Consider the following 16,110-nt stretch of genomic DNA (forward strand, 5'->3'; position numbering starts at 1 on the left):
TTCTAGATTTTTGTTTTTAGTTCCCTATCTGTTTCTTCTCTTTTATTTTTTAATTAAATTTTTTTTTTTTGCTTTTTGGTGAGGCAGTTGGGGTTAAGTGACTTGCCCAGGGTCACACAGGCTGGTAAGTATCAAATGTCTACGGCCAGATTTGAACTCAGGTCCTCCTGACTCCAAGGCTGGAGTTCTAGTCACTGAGCAACCTAACTGCCCCTCCTTTTCTTTTACTGATGGAGGTATTTAGAGATAGAAACTTTTCTCCTAAGGGTTACTTTGGCTACATATCAAAAACTGCGATATGTTGTCTCTCCATTGTCATTTTCTTTGAAGAAAGTATCTATTGTTTCTGTAATTTGTCCTTTGACTCAACAATTCTTTAGGATTGTTAGTTTCCAATTAATTTATCATTCTTTCTTCAATGGTCCTTTATTGATTATATTTTCATTGTATTATGGTCGGTAATAATAAAAGGTTTGCAAAATAATTTATAGATATTATCTGTTTATCTTCACAAAAGTTCTAGGAGGTTACTATCTCCATTTTATAAATGAGGAAACTGAGGCAGACAAAAGTTAAGTGACTTGGTCAGGGTCACATAGCTAGTATATGTCTGAGACCAGATTTGAACTCAGATTTGCTTCTCTGTCCAGTGTTCTATTCACTGTGCTACCTATTTGTCTATAAAGGATGTGTTTAACATATCTCCTTTTCTGCATGTATTTGTGAGATTTTTATGCCTTAATGTGTGGTCAATTTTAGTAAAGGTGCCATTTAGAGCTAATGAATATGTATAGCCCTTGTTGTTCCCATTCAGTGATAGCTAAAGATTTGTAATATATGGATCATTTTAATATCCAACTCTTCTAAAACTCTATTCCCGTCCTTAACTTTTTTCTTGCTTTTTGTTCTGCTGTTGTCAGATTTGTCTAGGTCTGAAAAGGGTAGAGTGAAGTGCCCCCAACTATTTTTTATTGGCTACTTTTATGGTCTACTTCTTCCTTTAACTCATTTAACTTTTCCTTTATTTTTGATGCTATGCTATTTGGTGCATCTGTATTACATATTGCTGTTCAATGAACTCATTGTTGAAAATGCCTTTATGAATAATATAGTTTCTTTGGTTTTTTAATCAAGTCTGTCTCTACTGGTTGTGCTGCTTACCACTCCTGAGGAAAATCACACAACTGGGTTGGTTTTATTATGTGGTTCACTGTCATATGTTTCATTGAAAATTTATGTTATCTAATTTTGCTAAGCCCGTAGTGATACACAGAAATTCTTTTTTTGCTTCCGTGATCAACTTTCTGTTATATTATCCACAGAACCTACTCTAAACCTTCTTTTTCCTCATAACCCCTCCTACCTACTTACTCTCTGCAAAAGACATTCTTTGCTGAGGAAGTATAGATTTTCCATCGGAACCTCCCTCTTCTTTCCAGACTTCAAAATCCCTCTTTATAATCCATTTCCCTTCTCTCTTCCTTTACTTTGGATTTGATAAAAAAAAAATGGGATCTTTTCCATGAGTAGCCTCTCTATTAGTGTTCTTGATCTTACCGTCTCTTCTTTATTCTGTGAGCCTGTATCTTGAAATCATTCCCTTTCTTTTTTTCTCATCTTTCTTCACTCCACATCCACTGTTTCCTTCCCTGATGCTGACAGTCATACCCCCATGCTTTTGTTTTTGTTTTTTGTGGGTATTTTTAGGCCATTGGGGTTAAGTGTCTTGCCCAGGGTCACACAGCTAATAAGTGTCAAAGTATGGTCTGAGGCTGGATTTGAACTCAGGTCTTCCTGACTCCAGGACTGGTACTCTATCCACTGTGCCACCTAGCTGCCTCATCCCTGTCCTTTTGTAACACCTGCATAATAGGGTCCTCATGACATGGACCCCCCATAATTACTTTCTGGCCTGGCTTGCTCACCCAAACCTGTCCTCATACTAATAGGAAAGGACTGCCACCATGTGACTACACTCTAACTTTTTGGGAGTCCTGTTATATGGCAATAGACTCCCTCTATTCACCACTCTAGCTCTTGAGCCCCAACCAGTGTACTTCCATCTCCATAAACCCAGCCATCCACAATGATGATACTTTGGATCTTAAATATTTCCATTTGCAATAAGGTGAACACAACATCACAGGCCCTCATAAAGCAAATTAAGAAATAAATACATCACAGTCCACACATAAACCTGGATCACACTATCTTACTAAAAGCACTCAGAGTCTATGGGTAAGAATGGACACAAACTTCAGGATGACTTCTCTAATTCTCTGCTTCCATGCTGTTCCCTCAGCTGGTATTACTCCTAGCAGTTATAGAATCTATCACTTCCAGCTTCATGCTTAGCTGATTTCTTCAGCTGATTCACATTTTTTTAGAAAAAAAAAAGATGATTTTTGCCTTAAAATTGGCAAAAGTTTCTCCAGCTGTACTCCTTTTAAGAATTCTTCCCCACTTTTTGGCAACAACAGGAAACAATGCAGAAAAGTATCTTTTGTCTTCTCTTCTCAGCAGAAAAGTATGACAGAGCATAGCACATACTTTCTACTTACTCTTCTCACACCAAGTTGTAATAGAGAGTATAGTATATTGTCTCCATTCTTTCTTCCTCTCAGCAGCAGTAACAGTAAAGATTACTGCAGACTTTCATTGGCCAACCAATAAGCCTAGAAAAGAGACAAGACAGACAGTGAGTTGCGAACTCTCCTTAACACAATTGGAAATCTGTCTTTTTACCTTTCTTATGTTGAGAATGATCCCAACTTAGCTATGATTCTCATCTTCTGTCCATAATCAGGTAAGTTACATTGGTTCCATAATCATAGAATATTTCTGGTGTCCATATTTCCCTAGTTACTAACCTAAAAGTTCTCTACTTTTTTAATTCATGTGCAAATCACCAAAGCATACTGTGTCAGTTTTCACTTAGTGTTTACAGCTTGTCTCATCCAAATGAGCAAATGTTATCCTAGAATACTGAGTCAATCTTAAATCTATTACCTGTCTTCTGAGGTGACATGCCTCGAGACAGGTGAACCATCAAGGCAAACTTAACTTTTCTCAGAAGCAGACTTATGCCCCAGTTAAGTGAATTGTCGAGGGTCCTTCTCTTATTCCTTAAAAACTTTCACTTGACCTTGTCATTCCCCAAACTATCACCGCCCCCTTATCTCTTCTCTCTTTTTCATCTAAAAATTGTTCTCTGTAATTGTTGCTTTAGTTCCCTTACCACTCAACCATTTCTCCATCCCTTGGCTTTCCGCCTCATCACTCTACTGAACTTGTTCTCTCCGAGATTATCAATTGTATCTCAAGTGCTCATCCCGATTACCTTTTCTTAATTCTTACCGCTTTTAACTTTTCTGCAGTTTTTTGACACTATTGACACTCCCCCCCCCCCATTTTCATGGTTACTTTCTCTACTTTTTCCTCCCTTGGCTTCTGTGATATTTCTCTCTTTACAGAGAACAGTGGCAGGATCTCCTACTTATGTGACCACTCCTCAATTATTATTTACTAGCTCATCTTCTTCCTCCTATCCTCTAAATATGGGTATCCCCCAAGAGTCTACTCTGGGTCCTTTTCTCTTTCTCTCTGAAACCTTTCCTTTAGTGAACTTCTAAATCCTATGGATTCAGTTATCATCTTTAGCAAGTGGATCTCAGGCCTATAGATCCAGCCCTAATCTCTCACCTGAACTCTGGTCACGTGTTGCCATCTGCTTCCTGGACATCCCATTAGAATGTCCTATAAGTATGTAAAATTCAACATATCTAAATCAAAATCCATATTTTCCTCCAAATCTACCCTTCTTTCAAGCATCTCTATTTCTAAGGAGGAGGGCTTCATCATCTTTTCAGTCACCCAGGCTTACAACCTATGAATCATCCTTGTCTTTTCTCTTTTCCTCAATCCCTAAATCAGTCAGTTGCTAAGTCTCATCAATTCTATCTCCATTATCGTCCGACTCTTTCATGACCCTGTGCACCATAGTATCCATGGGGTTTTCTTGGGAGAGATACTGTTGTAGGTGCCATTTCTTCTTCCAGTGGCTTAAGACAAACAGAGGTTAAGTGACTTGACTAGGGTCCCACAGGAACTGAGGCCAGATTTTAACTCAGTTCTGCGGACTCCAGGCCCAGCACTCTATCCACTGAACCACCTAGCTGCCTCCTTCTACCTTCACGACATCTCTTAATATGGTTCCTCCCCATAGGCATACCCTCTACCCTGGTTTGGGACCTCGTCATTTCTTGCCTGAACCATTTCAGCAAACTCCTAATTGGCCTTTCTGCTTCCAGTCTCTCCCCTCTCCTATCATACTCTCATTAGCCATTTGTTCTAATAATTTATTAGCTTGATGTTTAAACTTCTCCTGCAACCTATTAAATTCCTGGATGATGAGATCCCACTTAATCACCTTTCTTTGCACAGAGAAAGTCACTACTAGAGAGAAAGTCATGGGATAAAAATAAGAATTAAAAAAGCTAGAATTTATATAGTACATTAAAGTCCGCAAAATACTTTGCCTATGTTATTTCATTTGAGCCCAATATATAGACTTGGAGTTGTTTCACCCCTAGTTCCAGTTCTCAGTCCTCTTCCTTACTCTTGCCCTGTTCTTTTCCTTTATAGCCCTAATCTCATTATGGTTTAACACATTCTAAAGTGAAGCCTCTGAGGTCAGAGATCCCAGCTTCCTATCCTAGAGCCTATCAGTCTCCACCTCCATTAGCATTGCCCTTTTCACGTGCTATTACTAGATCCCTAAACTGCTTCTTTGGCTTCTGAGTCACAGTCCTTAAAACTCAAATGCTCATTCAGCTCTGCCTCTATTTTCTAAATATGCAAAGACAATTCATTTTTATTTTCATTTTCTTTACTTGGCAATACACTTTTTCCCTAAAAAATCATAATAAGATCCAGGCAATAGCCAATCTTGTAATTTTCCTGTTCTCCCTATCAATCTCCTTAAATATTCATTGAACCAATTCTACAGCATCCTTCTAATCCCACTGAGAGGGCTCCCTATGTACTCCTACAAAAATTACAGTCACAGGACACCTGTGTCAGCCAATCACTAGACATTCTATTTCTTCCATACCAATCTTCCTTCCCTCACTACTTCAACAATGAAATTAGCTATAAGGTCATTGCATTCAACCTGTTAGCTGTGCCAAATATTATTGGACAAGACTAGCTCAGGTCAGTCCAATAATTAAGGCTGGGATTAAAACGCATTAAATCCTGGCAGATCATAAAATGCAACAATTTTGCTGATAAGACTAAAAAGCATACAACTCCTCCCTGAATTCAAATGAAACCTACTTTCCTTCCCTTGGTATTCAGTGCCAGCAATCAGCAACCTAGGCTTTAAAAAAAGCACATTTCTTCAGGGCAATGGGAATTTTGTGAAAACCTCTCAAACTCTGATCCCAAATAGGCTGGGTTTTACCCAAGCTTTCCAGATCAACCAAGTGATGATGATGGCCTATATAAAATAAATACTATTTCTACCATAAGAGAGCATGAAACAGACTGGTTTGGCTGCTAGACAGGTGTGGGAAACCTTGTATCTTTGAGGTCACATGTGGCCCTCTAGGTCCTCAAGTGTGGCCCTTTGACTGAATCCGAACTTTACAGAACAAGTTTGGATTCAGTCAAAGGACGACACTTGAGATCTAGAGGGCCACGTGTGGCCTCGGAGCCACAGGTTCTCCGCTCCTGGCTAGAATGTAGAGCAGGAGTTCTCAACATTTTTTGTACCCCTTTGGCAGTCTGGTAGTCAATGGACTCGGAATCATTTTTAAAAACGCATCATATAAAATGTGTAGTATTACAAAGGAAAGCAATTAGATTGAAATATAGTTATAAATTTTTTTAAAGCTCAGTGGACCCCCAGGTTAAGAATCCTCGAAGTAAATTGGAGAGGGAAGTAGGAGGAGTGATGTCAAATCAGTCAGATAAGTTGGAGTCAGATTGTGAAGGACTTTAAATGCCCAACAAAAGCGTTTTCATTATAGCCTAGAAGAAATTGGAAGTCTATTGATAGCTCTTAATCGGAAGAATGTTATGGTCACAATGGATGGCCTACCTAGATTTCACTAAATCAAGTCAGTCATTTTTTAGTCATATCTGAGTCTCCATGACCCCATTTGGGGTTTTCCTGGAAAAGATACTGGAATGGTTTGCCATTTCCTTCTCCAACTCAGTTTATAGATGAGGAAACTGAGGCTAACTGAAGGTTAAGTGACTTGTCCAGGGTCACATAGCTAGTAAGTGTCTGAAGCTAGATTTGAAGCCAGGTCCTCCTGACTCCAGGGCTGGCCCTCTATACACTGCACCACCCAGTTGCCCTTAGATTTCACCAAAGCATGGACCAAATCTCATGTGTTATTCTTATGAAGAAGATGGATTGCTGGGAGTTTGGTGAGAGTACAGTTCAACATATCAAAGTGATCATAGAATCAAAGTGTAGGAAGAAAACTCCTAAGGCTTCCTCACCCTTCAACAGAAATCAACTATAAGTTTCCCAGGCAATGGTTGTCCAGTCCTGTTTTAAGGTCATGCCCATGAGGGAAAATCCATTCCACTTTTGGAGAGCTCTGTTAGGAAGTGTTTGGTTTATAGTTTTTTTTTTCCTTTTTCCCTTCAGAGGTGAACTGCTCATCAAGAGGATGGTGGTCTCTCAGAATGAGATTGGGTTTCAGGACCATGGTGTAAAATATAGGAATAATAAATTCCTGGCTAAGGACCATAAGATGTATTTTCATCCAAACAAAAAAGAAACACATTGGGGAATACATTTATTTAATTAGGTTAATCTGCCTAGTATTATGTCAAATACAGTGGTGGTTGTTGGTATTTTACTATCAAAGTTAAAGACTGAATTTTTCATTGCTCTTATCAACTTCAAGAATGGAAAGTTACATGTGCTAGCAAGTTGAAATCACAATGCAAGGTGATGTTGCTGAAATGTTTTCAGCTAATGTACTTTTTAAAGAAGTTTTTTTTAATTTGTTGGGAAGTGTTCATCTTGTCCAAGCGAAATGTATTGGTAAACATATTAAAAGAGAGGTTTTGCACAATCCAATCCAAGCAACTAAACATTTATTAAGCACCTACTGTATGTTAGGCACTCTGCTAAGCCTTGGGGGTTCAATTAATTAAAAGATAGTCCCTGCTCTCAAGGAGCTTACAATCTAAAGGTGGGGGGAGGGAGAGAGACAACACTCAAAAGAAGGCAGGAAAGCAGGGAGGTGCATCAGGGGATCACCAGCACTTGGCATCTTATTCCCTTGAATTGAAACCAGGAAGAGCGGCAGATATAGAATGGAGTGAGCCAGAAAGTCTATTTTCTGCCCTATAGAAAGGAAGGCACTAGGAAGAGTTTGGTACTCCACCCTACAGCCCTGCTGTCAGAGGGGAGAGGAGGCTTAGGGAAGTGGTGTCCATTAAGGCTTGAATTAGCAGCATGGTAATGAATTTAGAAAGGAGCTTATCTTAGAAGGGGCATCTTGTTCCAAGGAGTTAAGATCAGGCAGAGCAGCAGATGCAAAGTGGAGAACATAATATACAGGAGAGTAAAAATTTTTTTTAAATGTGAAAAAAAATTTGCTATATACTTCAATGGATCTATCACCTCATAAGTATTGGTATATTCCCTTCCACCATGCACATCAAAAACTTCTTCATGCCTTTCTCTCCTGCTTTTCCTTAGTCACTATCAATATCACCTTTCTGTTTATAATCCCATTCTACTGAAATCTGCTGGAGGGAGTCACAATGGTGCCAACTGAGTCCTCCACAAATTCATGTTATCTCATTTTAACTGAACCTTAACTACTGCCCCATAATCCTTTTATTTTTCCCTAAGTATCACCGCTTCCAGAAGCAGCTGTCCCGAGCATTAGTCTCCCTTTTGAAGCTTCTGCCCCATTCTCAGCAGATGACCCTTACCCCCTATTTTATTAAGAATGAGAAGGGTGTTGGTCATAATCTCCTTAATCTTCCCTTCCCCACACCTCAAAACTCCTAAAGAGCTTTTAAATCTCCTCTTATCATTTTCTCCAGACTCTGAGAAGTAGAAGTGGCCTTTCTTCTTGTCAAGGCCAACCCTTCTATGTGTGTTCTTGTTTCTGTTCTTTCCTATTACCTTAGGGAGCATCTCCCTCCAATTATTCCCTCCTTTCATCTTTAGTGCTAACCCCTTCCCTACTGCTGACAAGTATAGTGAAGTCTTCCCCTAGGCCTGGACAAACGGAGGAGAAAACATCTCAGTTAACCCAGTCCTTCCCTTAAAGCCATTGGACTATATACCTCTCTTCACTTCTGCTGTCCGGCTGCTAGGAGGAGCTGTGTAGTCTCTCTGTCTACTTCTTTATCACTCACTTGGGTCTCAAGTTCGTATAATTAGTCTTCTGACTCAGCCACTCCATTTGAACTGCCTTTGACAACTTTACTAGATCTTTTAACTGATAAAATGTGTATCCTTCCTCAGTCTTCATTCTTCTTCTTCCTGTAACTTTTTTTAAAATTTTTTTAAATTTTTAGGCAATTGGGGTTAAATGACTTGCCCAGGGTCACACAGCTAGTAAGTGTCAAGCTGGATTTGAACTCAAGTCCTCCTGACTTCAGGGCTCATACTCTATGCACTGCGCCACCTAGCTGCCCCTCTTTCTCTAACTCTTGACAGTGTTAGTAACTCCCTCCTCCAAGACACTTTCTCTTCTCTTGGTTTCTGTGACACAACTTTGGAGCTATTACTTACTCTCTCCTGGTCCTCATGTTGTCTGACTGCTCATTTTCAGTTTCTTGGGTTCATTATTCATCTCTTGACCTCAAAGCTAAGATATTCTTTTATTATTATTATTTTTTTTTAGGCAATTGGGATTAAGTGACTTGCCCAGGGTCACGCATTGAAGGCCTTCCTTTGCTTCTTTTAGTATTCCTAGGATGCCAGGTAGATAATAGATGCTGTCCTTCTGTTTATCTCTCACATTCATTCTACAACTTGTCCATTTCCTTTATAATCATATATGTCCTTTCAGGTATCTTGTACACCCATTTTGGCACATAAATTATTTGTACTACTCACCTACTGCTGAGGCGGCTCCATGCACAGTGGTTAGAGCACTGGGAATTGCTCAGGAAGACCTGAATTCAAATCCTGCCTCAGACAGCTGGATAACCGTGGACAAGTTACTTAACCCAGCTGCCTCAATTTCCTTAAGTGTTGTAACAATCCCCAGGGTTGTTAGAAGGATCAAATGAGAGAAAAATTGTAAAGCACTTGACACATAGTAAGAGCTACTTTTTTGGGTTTTTTTTTTTTTATATGGAAGAAGCTGGGAAACCTTCTGCCAGTTGATAACATGTAGTGAAAGTGTCCTGCTCCATGATTCAGAGCATGTGCAGGCAGGTAAGGTATTCTATAGCTGGTTCTAAGTCAAGTCAACGAGTGCCTACTGTGTGCCAGGCATTCTGCTAAGCACTGGGGATACAAAGGCAAAAATAATCCTTCCCCTGGAGGAGTTCACAATCTAGTGGGGGGGACAGCATGCAAATAACTATGTAGAAACACAATGTCTACGGGATAAATTGGAGATGGTCTCTAAGGGAAAGCACTAACATTAAGGAGAATGGAAAAGGCTTCTCATAGAAGCCTTAGAATGGGGTCTTAGCTGAGACCTGAAGAAGCCAGGGAAACCAGGGGACAGATACAAGGAAAGAAGGCATGGCTGGCATGGGAGACCCACAGTATAAACACAAAATTTCCAGATGGAGTCCCTTGTGCAAGAAGACCAGTGTCACTGGATGGTTGATTATATGAAAAAGAGTAAAATCTATGAGGAAGAGAAAGGTAGGAAGGCATCTGTTTATGAAGAGCTTTAAAAGCCAAAGAGGATTTTATATTTCATCCTGGAGGCAGTAGGGAGCTATTGGAGATACCAGCCTTCTACCCACGAGAAAATAGACTATATTGGTTGACTGTGTCGCTAGAACTAGACTGCATTTGGTGCTAGGCCTTGGTTCTGCCCAAACTGGTTGGCGTTGGAAAAGTAGGTTGAATTGCTGGGGGCCTCCAGGTGGGAGAGGGGCCTGGGTCCTTCTCTCACATGGTGATGCCCTGAAGGTGAGAACACACCGCTACTGCTTTTGTTTCTGTTGAGTGTATTCTTTCCTGATGTGGCTGCAACCTTGTAAACTTCTGAAGGTCAGGAGAGTAAACCATGAAGAGATCTGGGAGTAGGTTTTCCTGGGTTTTGCCACCAGTCAGTCAAGCTCGAAGCTCTGTGGTATGACCTGGGGCATACAGCCCATTGGTAGCGGGACAAAGACTCATTCTAGCTACGGTGAGGTTGTATAAGGGAGACAGTGCCCTCAGTGTTGGGGGAAATATTTGCACTTCTATTCTCACTACCTCTTCTCGGTAAATATTACTTTGCAAAAGCTTATTGATGGTAATCAGTTCAGTAGAACCAGCGTGCTATTTCCTTCTGAGAAATAGCTGAGCGGGCACGTCAGAATGGAGGCTTCAGCCAATGACACTAGTGAAAAGCACTCTGAACCTGCAAAAGTACCCCTAGAATCCTGAGAGGGTGGTATATCTGGCCTCGATCTAGAAGTCAGTCCAAAGCTTTGCTATATATGTACAAAGCCAGACCTGCCTCAGTCTAGGTTGGTACTTCAGGTTCAAGGGTGAAATGAAATGAGATGCTCATTGTCCATCTAACAGTTAATAAAAAGAGGTTGAATTAGTCATAGCAGGAGTAAAAGACATGAGTAGCACGTAAAGGATACTCTATAAAGATATGGCCTTTTTTCATCTGAGCACAGCTCTCCCACTTCTGTATTGTCCAGGATTGTCTTTGGTCAGAAGTCTTGGCTCTATCTATTTTTCTACTTAAGTGACCAAGAAGCTATGTCAATAACCTGATCCCCCAGCCCCTGAGCCAAACAAATCTCTAGGACAGTTTCAGTGCCTTTTGAAGAAAACAGCTGACATAGCCAAGGATCCTAGTAAATAGTCGTCCTACCACAAGTAAATATTTCTGATAAAATGCTGACATCCAGAATCTAAAAAAGAAACGGATACAAATATACAAGAGTAAAATCCATTCTCCAGTGGATGAATGATCAAAAGGTACGAAGGGATAATTCCCAAAGGGAGAAACAGAGAGTTTTAACAATCACTCGAAAAACGTTGAAAATAATAAGCGAAGACATGCAAAGTAATGTTTCAGAAATATCACTTCAAGCTAGTGAGAAGAGTTAAAAACAAAAGTCCACTTTTGAGAGGCACGCGTGCGTTTGGGTGTTTGTGTAGCTGTGAATTGTGCGGCTCATGAAGTGTGCAGGGAGTCACCAACCTGGTCTCTTTTCAGTGTCTGTATCGAATAATGGCACTGAGGTTAAGGACAGAGCTGGACCCCTGTGATTTCATTCATGTAAGAACAGGAAGCTCCTTCTACTCGTGCAGACTGACACGTGTTCTGCCAAGTATTAGCCTTGGCAGCTAGGTGGTGCAGTGGAGAGTGCTCCAAGCCTGGAGTTCAAATCCAGCCTCAGACACTTACTAGCTCTATGACCCTGGGCCAGTCATTTAACCCTGTTTATCTCCATTTTCTCATCTGTTAAATGAGCTGGAGAAAGAAATGGCAAGCCATTCCAGTACATTTGCCGAGAAAACCCCAAATGGGCTCACAAAGAGTTGGACAAGACTGCGCTGGCAGAACAACAACACAAGATATACATAAACTGGCAGCCAATTAAAGGTTTACCCCCCCCCCCCAGCTGTGTAGAAGCTGCAGCAATTTCAATGCCAAGCAAACCGGGCATGCTCAAGCCTTGAGTTCTTTCTCCCTGACTGCGTGTAGTATTTTTTTCCTTTGACCTGGAAGCTCTAGATTTTGGCCATATTGTTCCTGAGGATTTTCATTTTGGTGTTTTCTTCAAGAGGCAATCAGGAGACTCTGTATTTCTGTTTTGCCCTCAAGTTCTAAGAGATCCGAGAGTTTTGTTTTAAGATTTCTTGATATATAATGCTATTCATTTTTTTGTTATGGCTTTCAGGTTGTCCAGTTTTTTCTCCTCAATCTATTTTCCAAGTCAGTTCCTTTAGCTACGAGATACTTTATGAGGTTCTTCCTTTTTTTTTTTTTTGTCTTTAGACCTGAATGTTTCTTGTCATCTCATGGAGTTCTATATTGGTTTCTATTTGGTACATTCCAATTTTTAGGAAGTTTGTTGTTTGGGCAAGGTTTTGTACCTTTTGTATCAAGCTGTTCATTCCCTTTCTGACTCTTTTCCCACTCCCCTCCCACCCCATACCTTTCATTTCTTTTCCATTTATTTTCTTCTAGTGCTCTCATTTTATTTATGAAAACATTTTCTAATTCTTAAAAAAAAATTTCTTGCCTCATCTCTTCCAGGAATTCTACTCAAATTTGTGCCTCAACTTTTTTTCTTATAGGTTTTGCTTCTAGTGTGTGTTTTGAGCGTCCCTGTGACCAATGTAGCTTTTAATAGTAGAGTTATTTATTTATTTTTGGGGGGGGTTTGTTTGCTCATTTTTCCAACTTACTTCTGATGTTGTACATTTTAGATGCAGGCTCTGTGCATTTCTGGAGGGAAGGTCTGGGCTGACCTTTCTGCTGACTTCTTGAGGATATTGGGTGTTATGTTATTCCAGGCTCTTGGAGACATCTCAGGCTGGAGACTGAGAAGAATTTTTCAGTGCTCCCAAAGTGTTCTACTGCAGGATAAAGTCTGATCACTGCTTCCCCTAGCCACAAGTGCAGCCCTTTAACTGAATCCAAACTGCACAGAACAAGTGAGAAGTTTGGATTCATAAGGCCGCACATGAGGATGTCGAGGGCCGCAGGCTCCCCACTCCTACCCTAGCCCGAGCACTGCAATTTCGTGACCTGTTTTTCAGTCTGAGCTACAGTAGAGTGCTGCTGGATTCAGCCCCTATCAGCCACCTGCAAAGCTCTGCTGGTTCAGAGTGACAGAACCATAGGCTTCCCTTTGGTCCGGGATTCCTGTCCTAGTTGTTTCTCTGCAGGCTTCAGACTGGGCTAGAAACTGGAATTGAGACCCTGCTCTGATTTTGGGGGTCTGAGCCAAACCACTGAGGCTTGCTTCTGATCTTCCTCCTTGTTTGGGTACATAGGAAAGGACCCATAACCATTCCTAACCCTGGAACTCCACCCCTGTGCACGGGTCCCTTCTTCGGTCCACTTTGGATCTGTGACTTGGAAATGGGTAGTGAACAATGACATCTGGGTGGCGTCTGTTGGCATCTATTCCCACAACCTGCATGCATGGGTATGGGACCTTGTCTTTGGAATGCTTCTGGCCAGACTCTGTTTCCAGTGTCCACAGACCTCTCAGCTTGTCTTTCTATGCTGCCCTGGGCTGAAAAAATTACTCATGATTTTTTCCCCTTGGATTTCTGTGTTAGGATTCAGTCTGATGTATTTTCTAGATTGAGTCAGAGGAGTTGTATGTGTGTGAGCTTGGCTATACTTTTTTAAAAAATTATTTTTATTTTCCATTCCACATTATTACCCTCCCTCTAGCTGCTCTCTTAACTACTGAGAAGGAAAGAAATATGATACCTATAATGCATATGAAGTCATGCAAACATATTTCCACATTTTGGCTATATTTCTTCCTACTACTCCACCATTTTGGGTTCTATATCCCTTATCAGATTTACTCTTATTACCTAGTGAGAACCACCATTTGAGGGCCGTCCTTCATGCAGGTACGTACCCACCTAAGCCTAATATAACCCATGCTCCTATAAGAGGATAGAACCAAAAACCTTACTGAAAAGTCCATGAAATGACGAGCAACCAGTATTTGTTGAGTGCTTTCTAACCAATAAGAGCTTTTAGTTCTTTCCTTTAGTCCTTTGCTTATGCTGCTCTCTCCCTAGCATGCTTTACTAGCTCCTCCTGCCTTTTGAATTCGTACCCACATTTCCACGTTCTGCTCTGTTAAACCTTCTGTGTCTCCTCCCCTGAAGTCAGGAGGATTACAAGATGGTAGACCTGGAGTTGAATCTCTTTCCCTCTTCCCTCTTTTTCCTGTAGTAACTAACGCCCAACAGAGAAAATTTGTGCTGGTGAAATTCACAGGTAGATGCCATTTTTGCCATCAGTTTTATTGTCCTGTCCCATTAAAAATGACTGTGAGCATTTATAACTCTTAGTAGACTTATGTTAAATTTTGATACTATGTATCCCCACTGAGGTTGCAAACTCAGTCACTTTAGCAGAAAGCAGCAGGGAAAAAATGGAGGGAAACAATAGATGAAATAGTCTGTGTATTATATTATGGACTCCTGAATAGTGAATGAGGAGTTACCCTGATAGTAGCTAGCTAGCGATAATAAGTAACATTTATAAAGTATTCTAAGGTTTACAAAGCACTTTGTACATATTATCTCATTTTGTGTTCACAGCAACCCAGAGATGTAGCTGCTAATGGGAATCCTCTGATGTGAGTATTTATTAGAAAAGTAGACAACTTGAAGCCTAAAATAATGAAATAGAAATAATGCTTTCCCTCTGAGATTACTGTCCATCTCATTTGTAGCTATCATGTGTGTATTTTATTGCTTGTTATTTTATTGGATTTTTTATTTTAATGTTTGTCTTCCCTTTTAGAATGTATAAGCCCTATGAGGGCAGGGACTGTTTTTGTCTTTATCCTCAGCCTGCCAAATGACTAGAATTTATTAAACACTTCCCACATGCCAGGCGTTATCCTAAGTTTGGCGCCTACTAAGTGCTTTTATTTATTGACTGACTGACCAACTGATTTGAGTGACCGAGAGCTTCAAACGAAGCAATAAACTAAATTCTTTCTAGATTTAAAGATTTGTAAAGATTTAGCTAGATCTATTTCAACTTTTCAGTACTGTGTACCCCTAAAATACAAAACACAAGTGAAAAGATGTTGGGTCTTCATCAATCTTTGTCTTTCACTGACTTTACAGCATTTTGAAAATGTCAGTGAGCCCCCTTTTTTAGGTGAGTAGAAATTGAGGTATTAGCTATCCATCTTAGCACATAGTAAGTGCTTAATAAACACTTAATGACTGACTGGTTGATTTGATTGACTCAGGGGCTTCAAATGAAGCACTGAGTAAATCCTTTGTATCTTTGTAAAGTTTTGACTGGACAAGAAGTTATCATTTATTCCATGTTTGCCTATTTCAATTTTCAGTCAGTCAATAAACATTTATTAAGTGCCTACTGTGTATCAGGTACTATGCACTCCTAGAACATAAAACACAAGTGAAAAAAATATTGGGTCCTGAGCAATCTCTGAATTTCAGTGACTTTACAGCATTTTGAAAATGTCATCATCTACCTTTTCAGATGAGCGGAAATTGAGAAATTAATTACCCATCTTGCTTAAAGGATCTTAAAGGATCGCTCCCCTAGCCAGTAACAGAGCAAGGGACCAGACTCAAAGCTCAGTGTTTTTCCACTCTCTGTTCTAATCGCATAGGCTGCAGCTAACTGTATTGCTTTGGCACTGATTTTCCTAGTAGGTAGTAGGTTCCTACCTAGTAGATTCCTTTTATGTGTTTCTCTAGTTAATAAATGCTTGGGGAAGAAAGGGAAAGGCGCCCTGAGGAGGGAGCAGAGAAGTGTGGCATAAGAATATGAAGTTTTCCCTTTTCCAAATCCCTGATGATACCTCCAGATAACTTCACCCTTAGACAACAGTTTAAAGCAGAGACACAAATGCTAAATAAGACCCCAGCTATTATGTGCCATTCAAAACAGAAGGGTAGGGGGAAAGATGTGGGTATTAAAAAGTGATCTGGTGTCATGTACATTCAAGTAACCCCCTTGAGGGGGAGGGAAGGGGTGAAAACTTTGTGAAGAGGGGGAGGGGAGGAAAGAAAGAAAATGCTTAAAAAGGAAAGCTGAGCCCTTTGGTGCTGAGCAGTGAAAGTGCGAAGTGGTTCCCCCCTGCCGGGAAATTGATGAATAATCCTAGAATCTCAAGCTGAGCCTTAGGCTCCGAGCGGCTGGTATCCCATACTAACACTAATCAACCGGTATGAAACAT

General features: G+C 40.4%; 1 long non-coding RNA gene across 2 annotated transcripts in view; it reads left to right on the forward strand.

Moving 5' to 3' along the window:
• LOC110220359 (uncharacterized) overlaps window positions 1–16,110 on the forward strand; it is a 277,070-nt gene that overhangs the window by 138,012 nt on the left and 122,948 nt on the right. For both annotated transcript variants that reach the window (XR_013485766.1, XR_013485765.1), the window contains one exon: window positions 14,486–14,523. This is a non-coding gene — a long non-coding RNA (uncharacterized LOC110220359). The remainder of the gene's footprint in view (window positions 1–14,485; window positions 14,524–16,110) is intronic.

This window comes from Phascolarctos cinereus, unplaced genomic scaffold (assembly GCF_003287225.1).
Source record: "Phascolarctos cinereus isolate Bilbo 61053 unplaced genomic scaffold, phaCin_HiC Scaffold_4;HRSCAF=312, whole genome shotgun sequence".
NCBI classification, from domain to species: Eukaryota; Metazoa; Chordata; class Mammalia; order Diprotodontia; family Phascolarctidae; genus Phascolarctos; species Phascolarctos cinereus.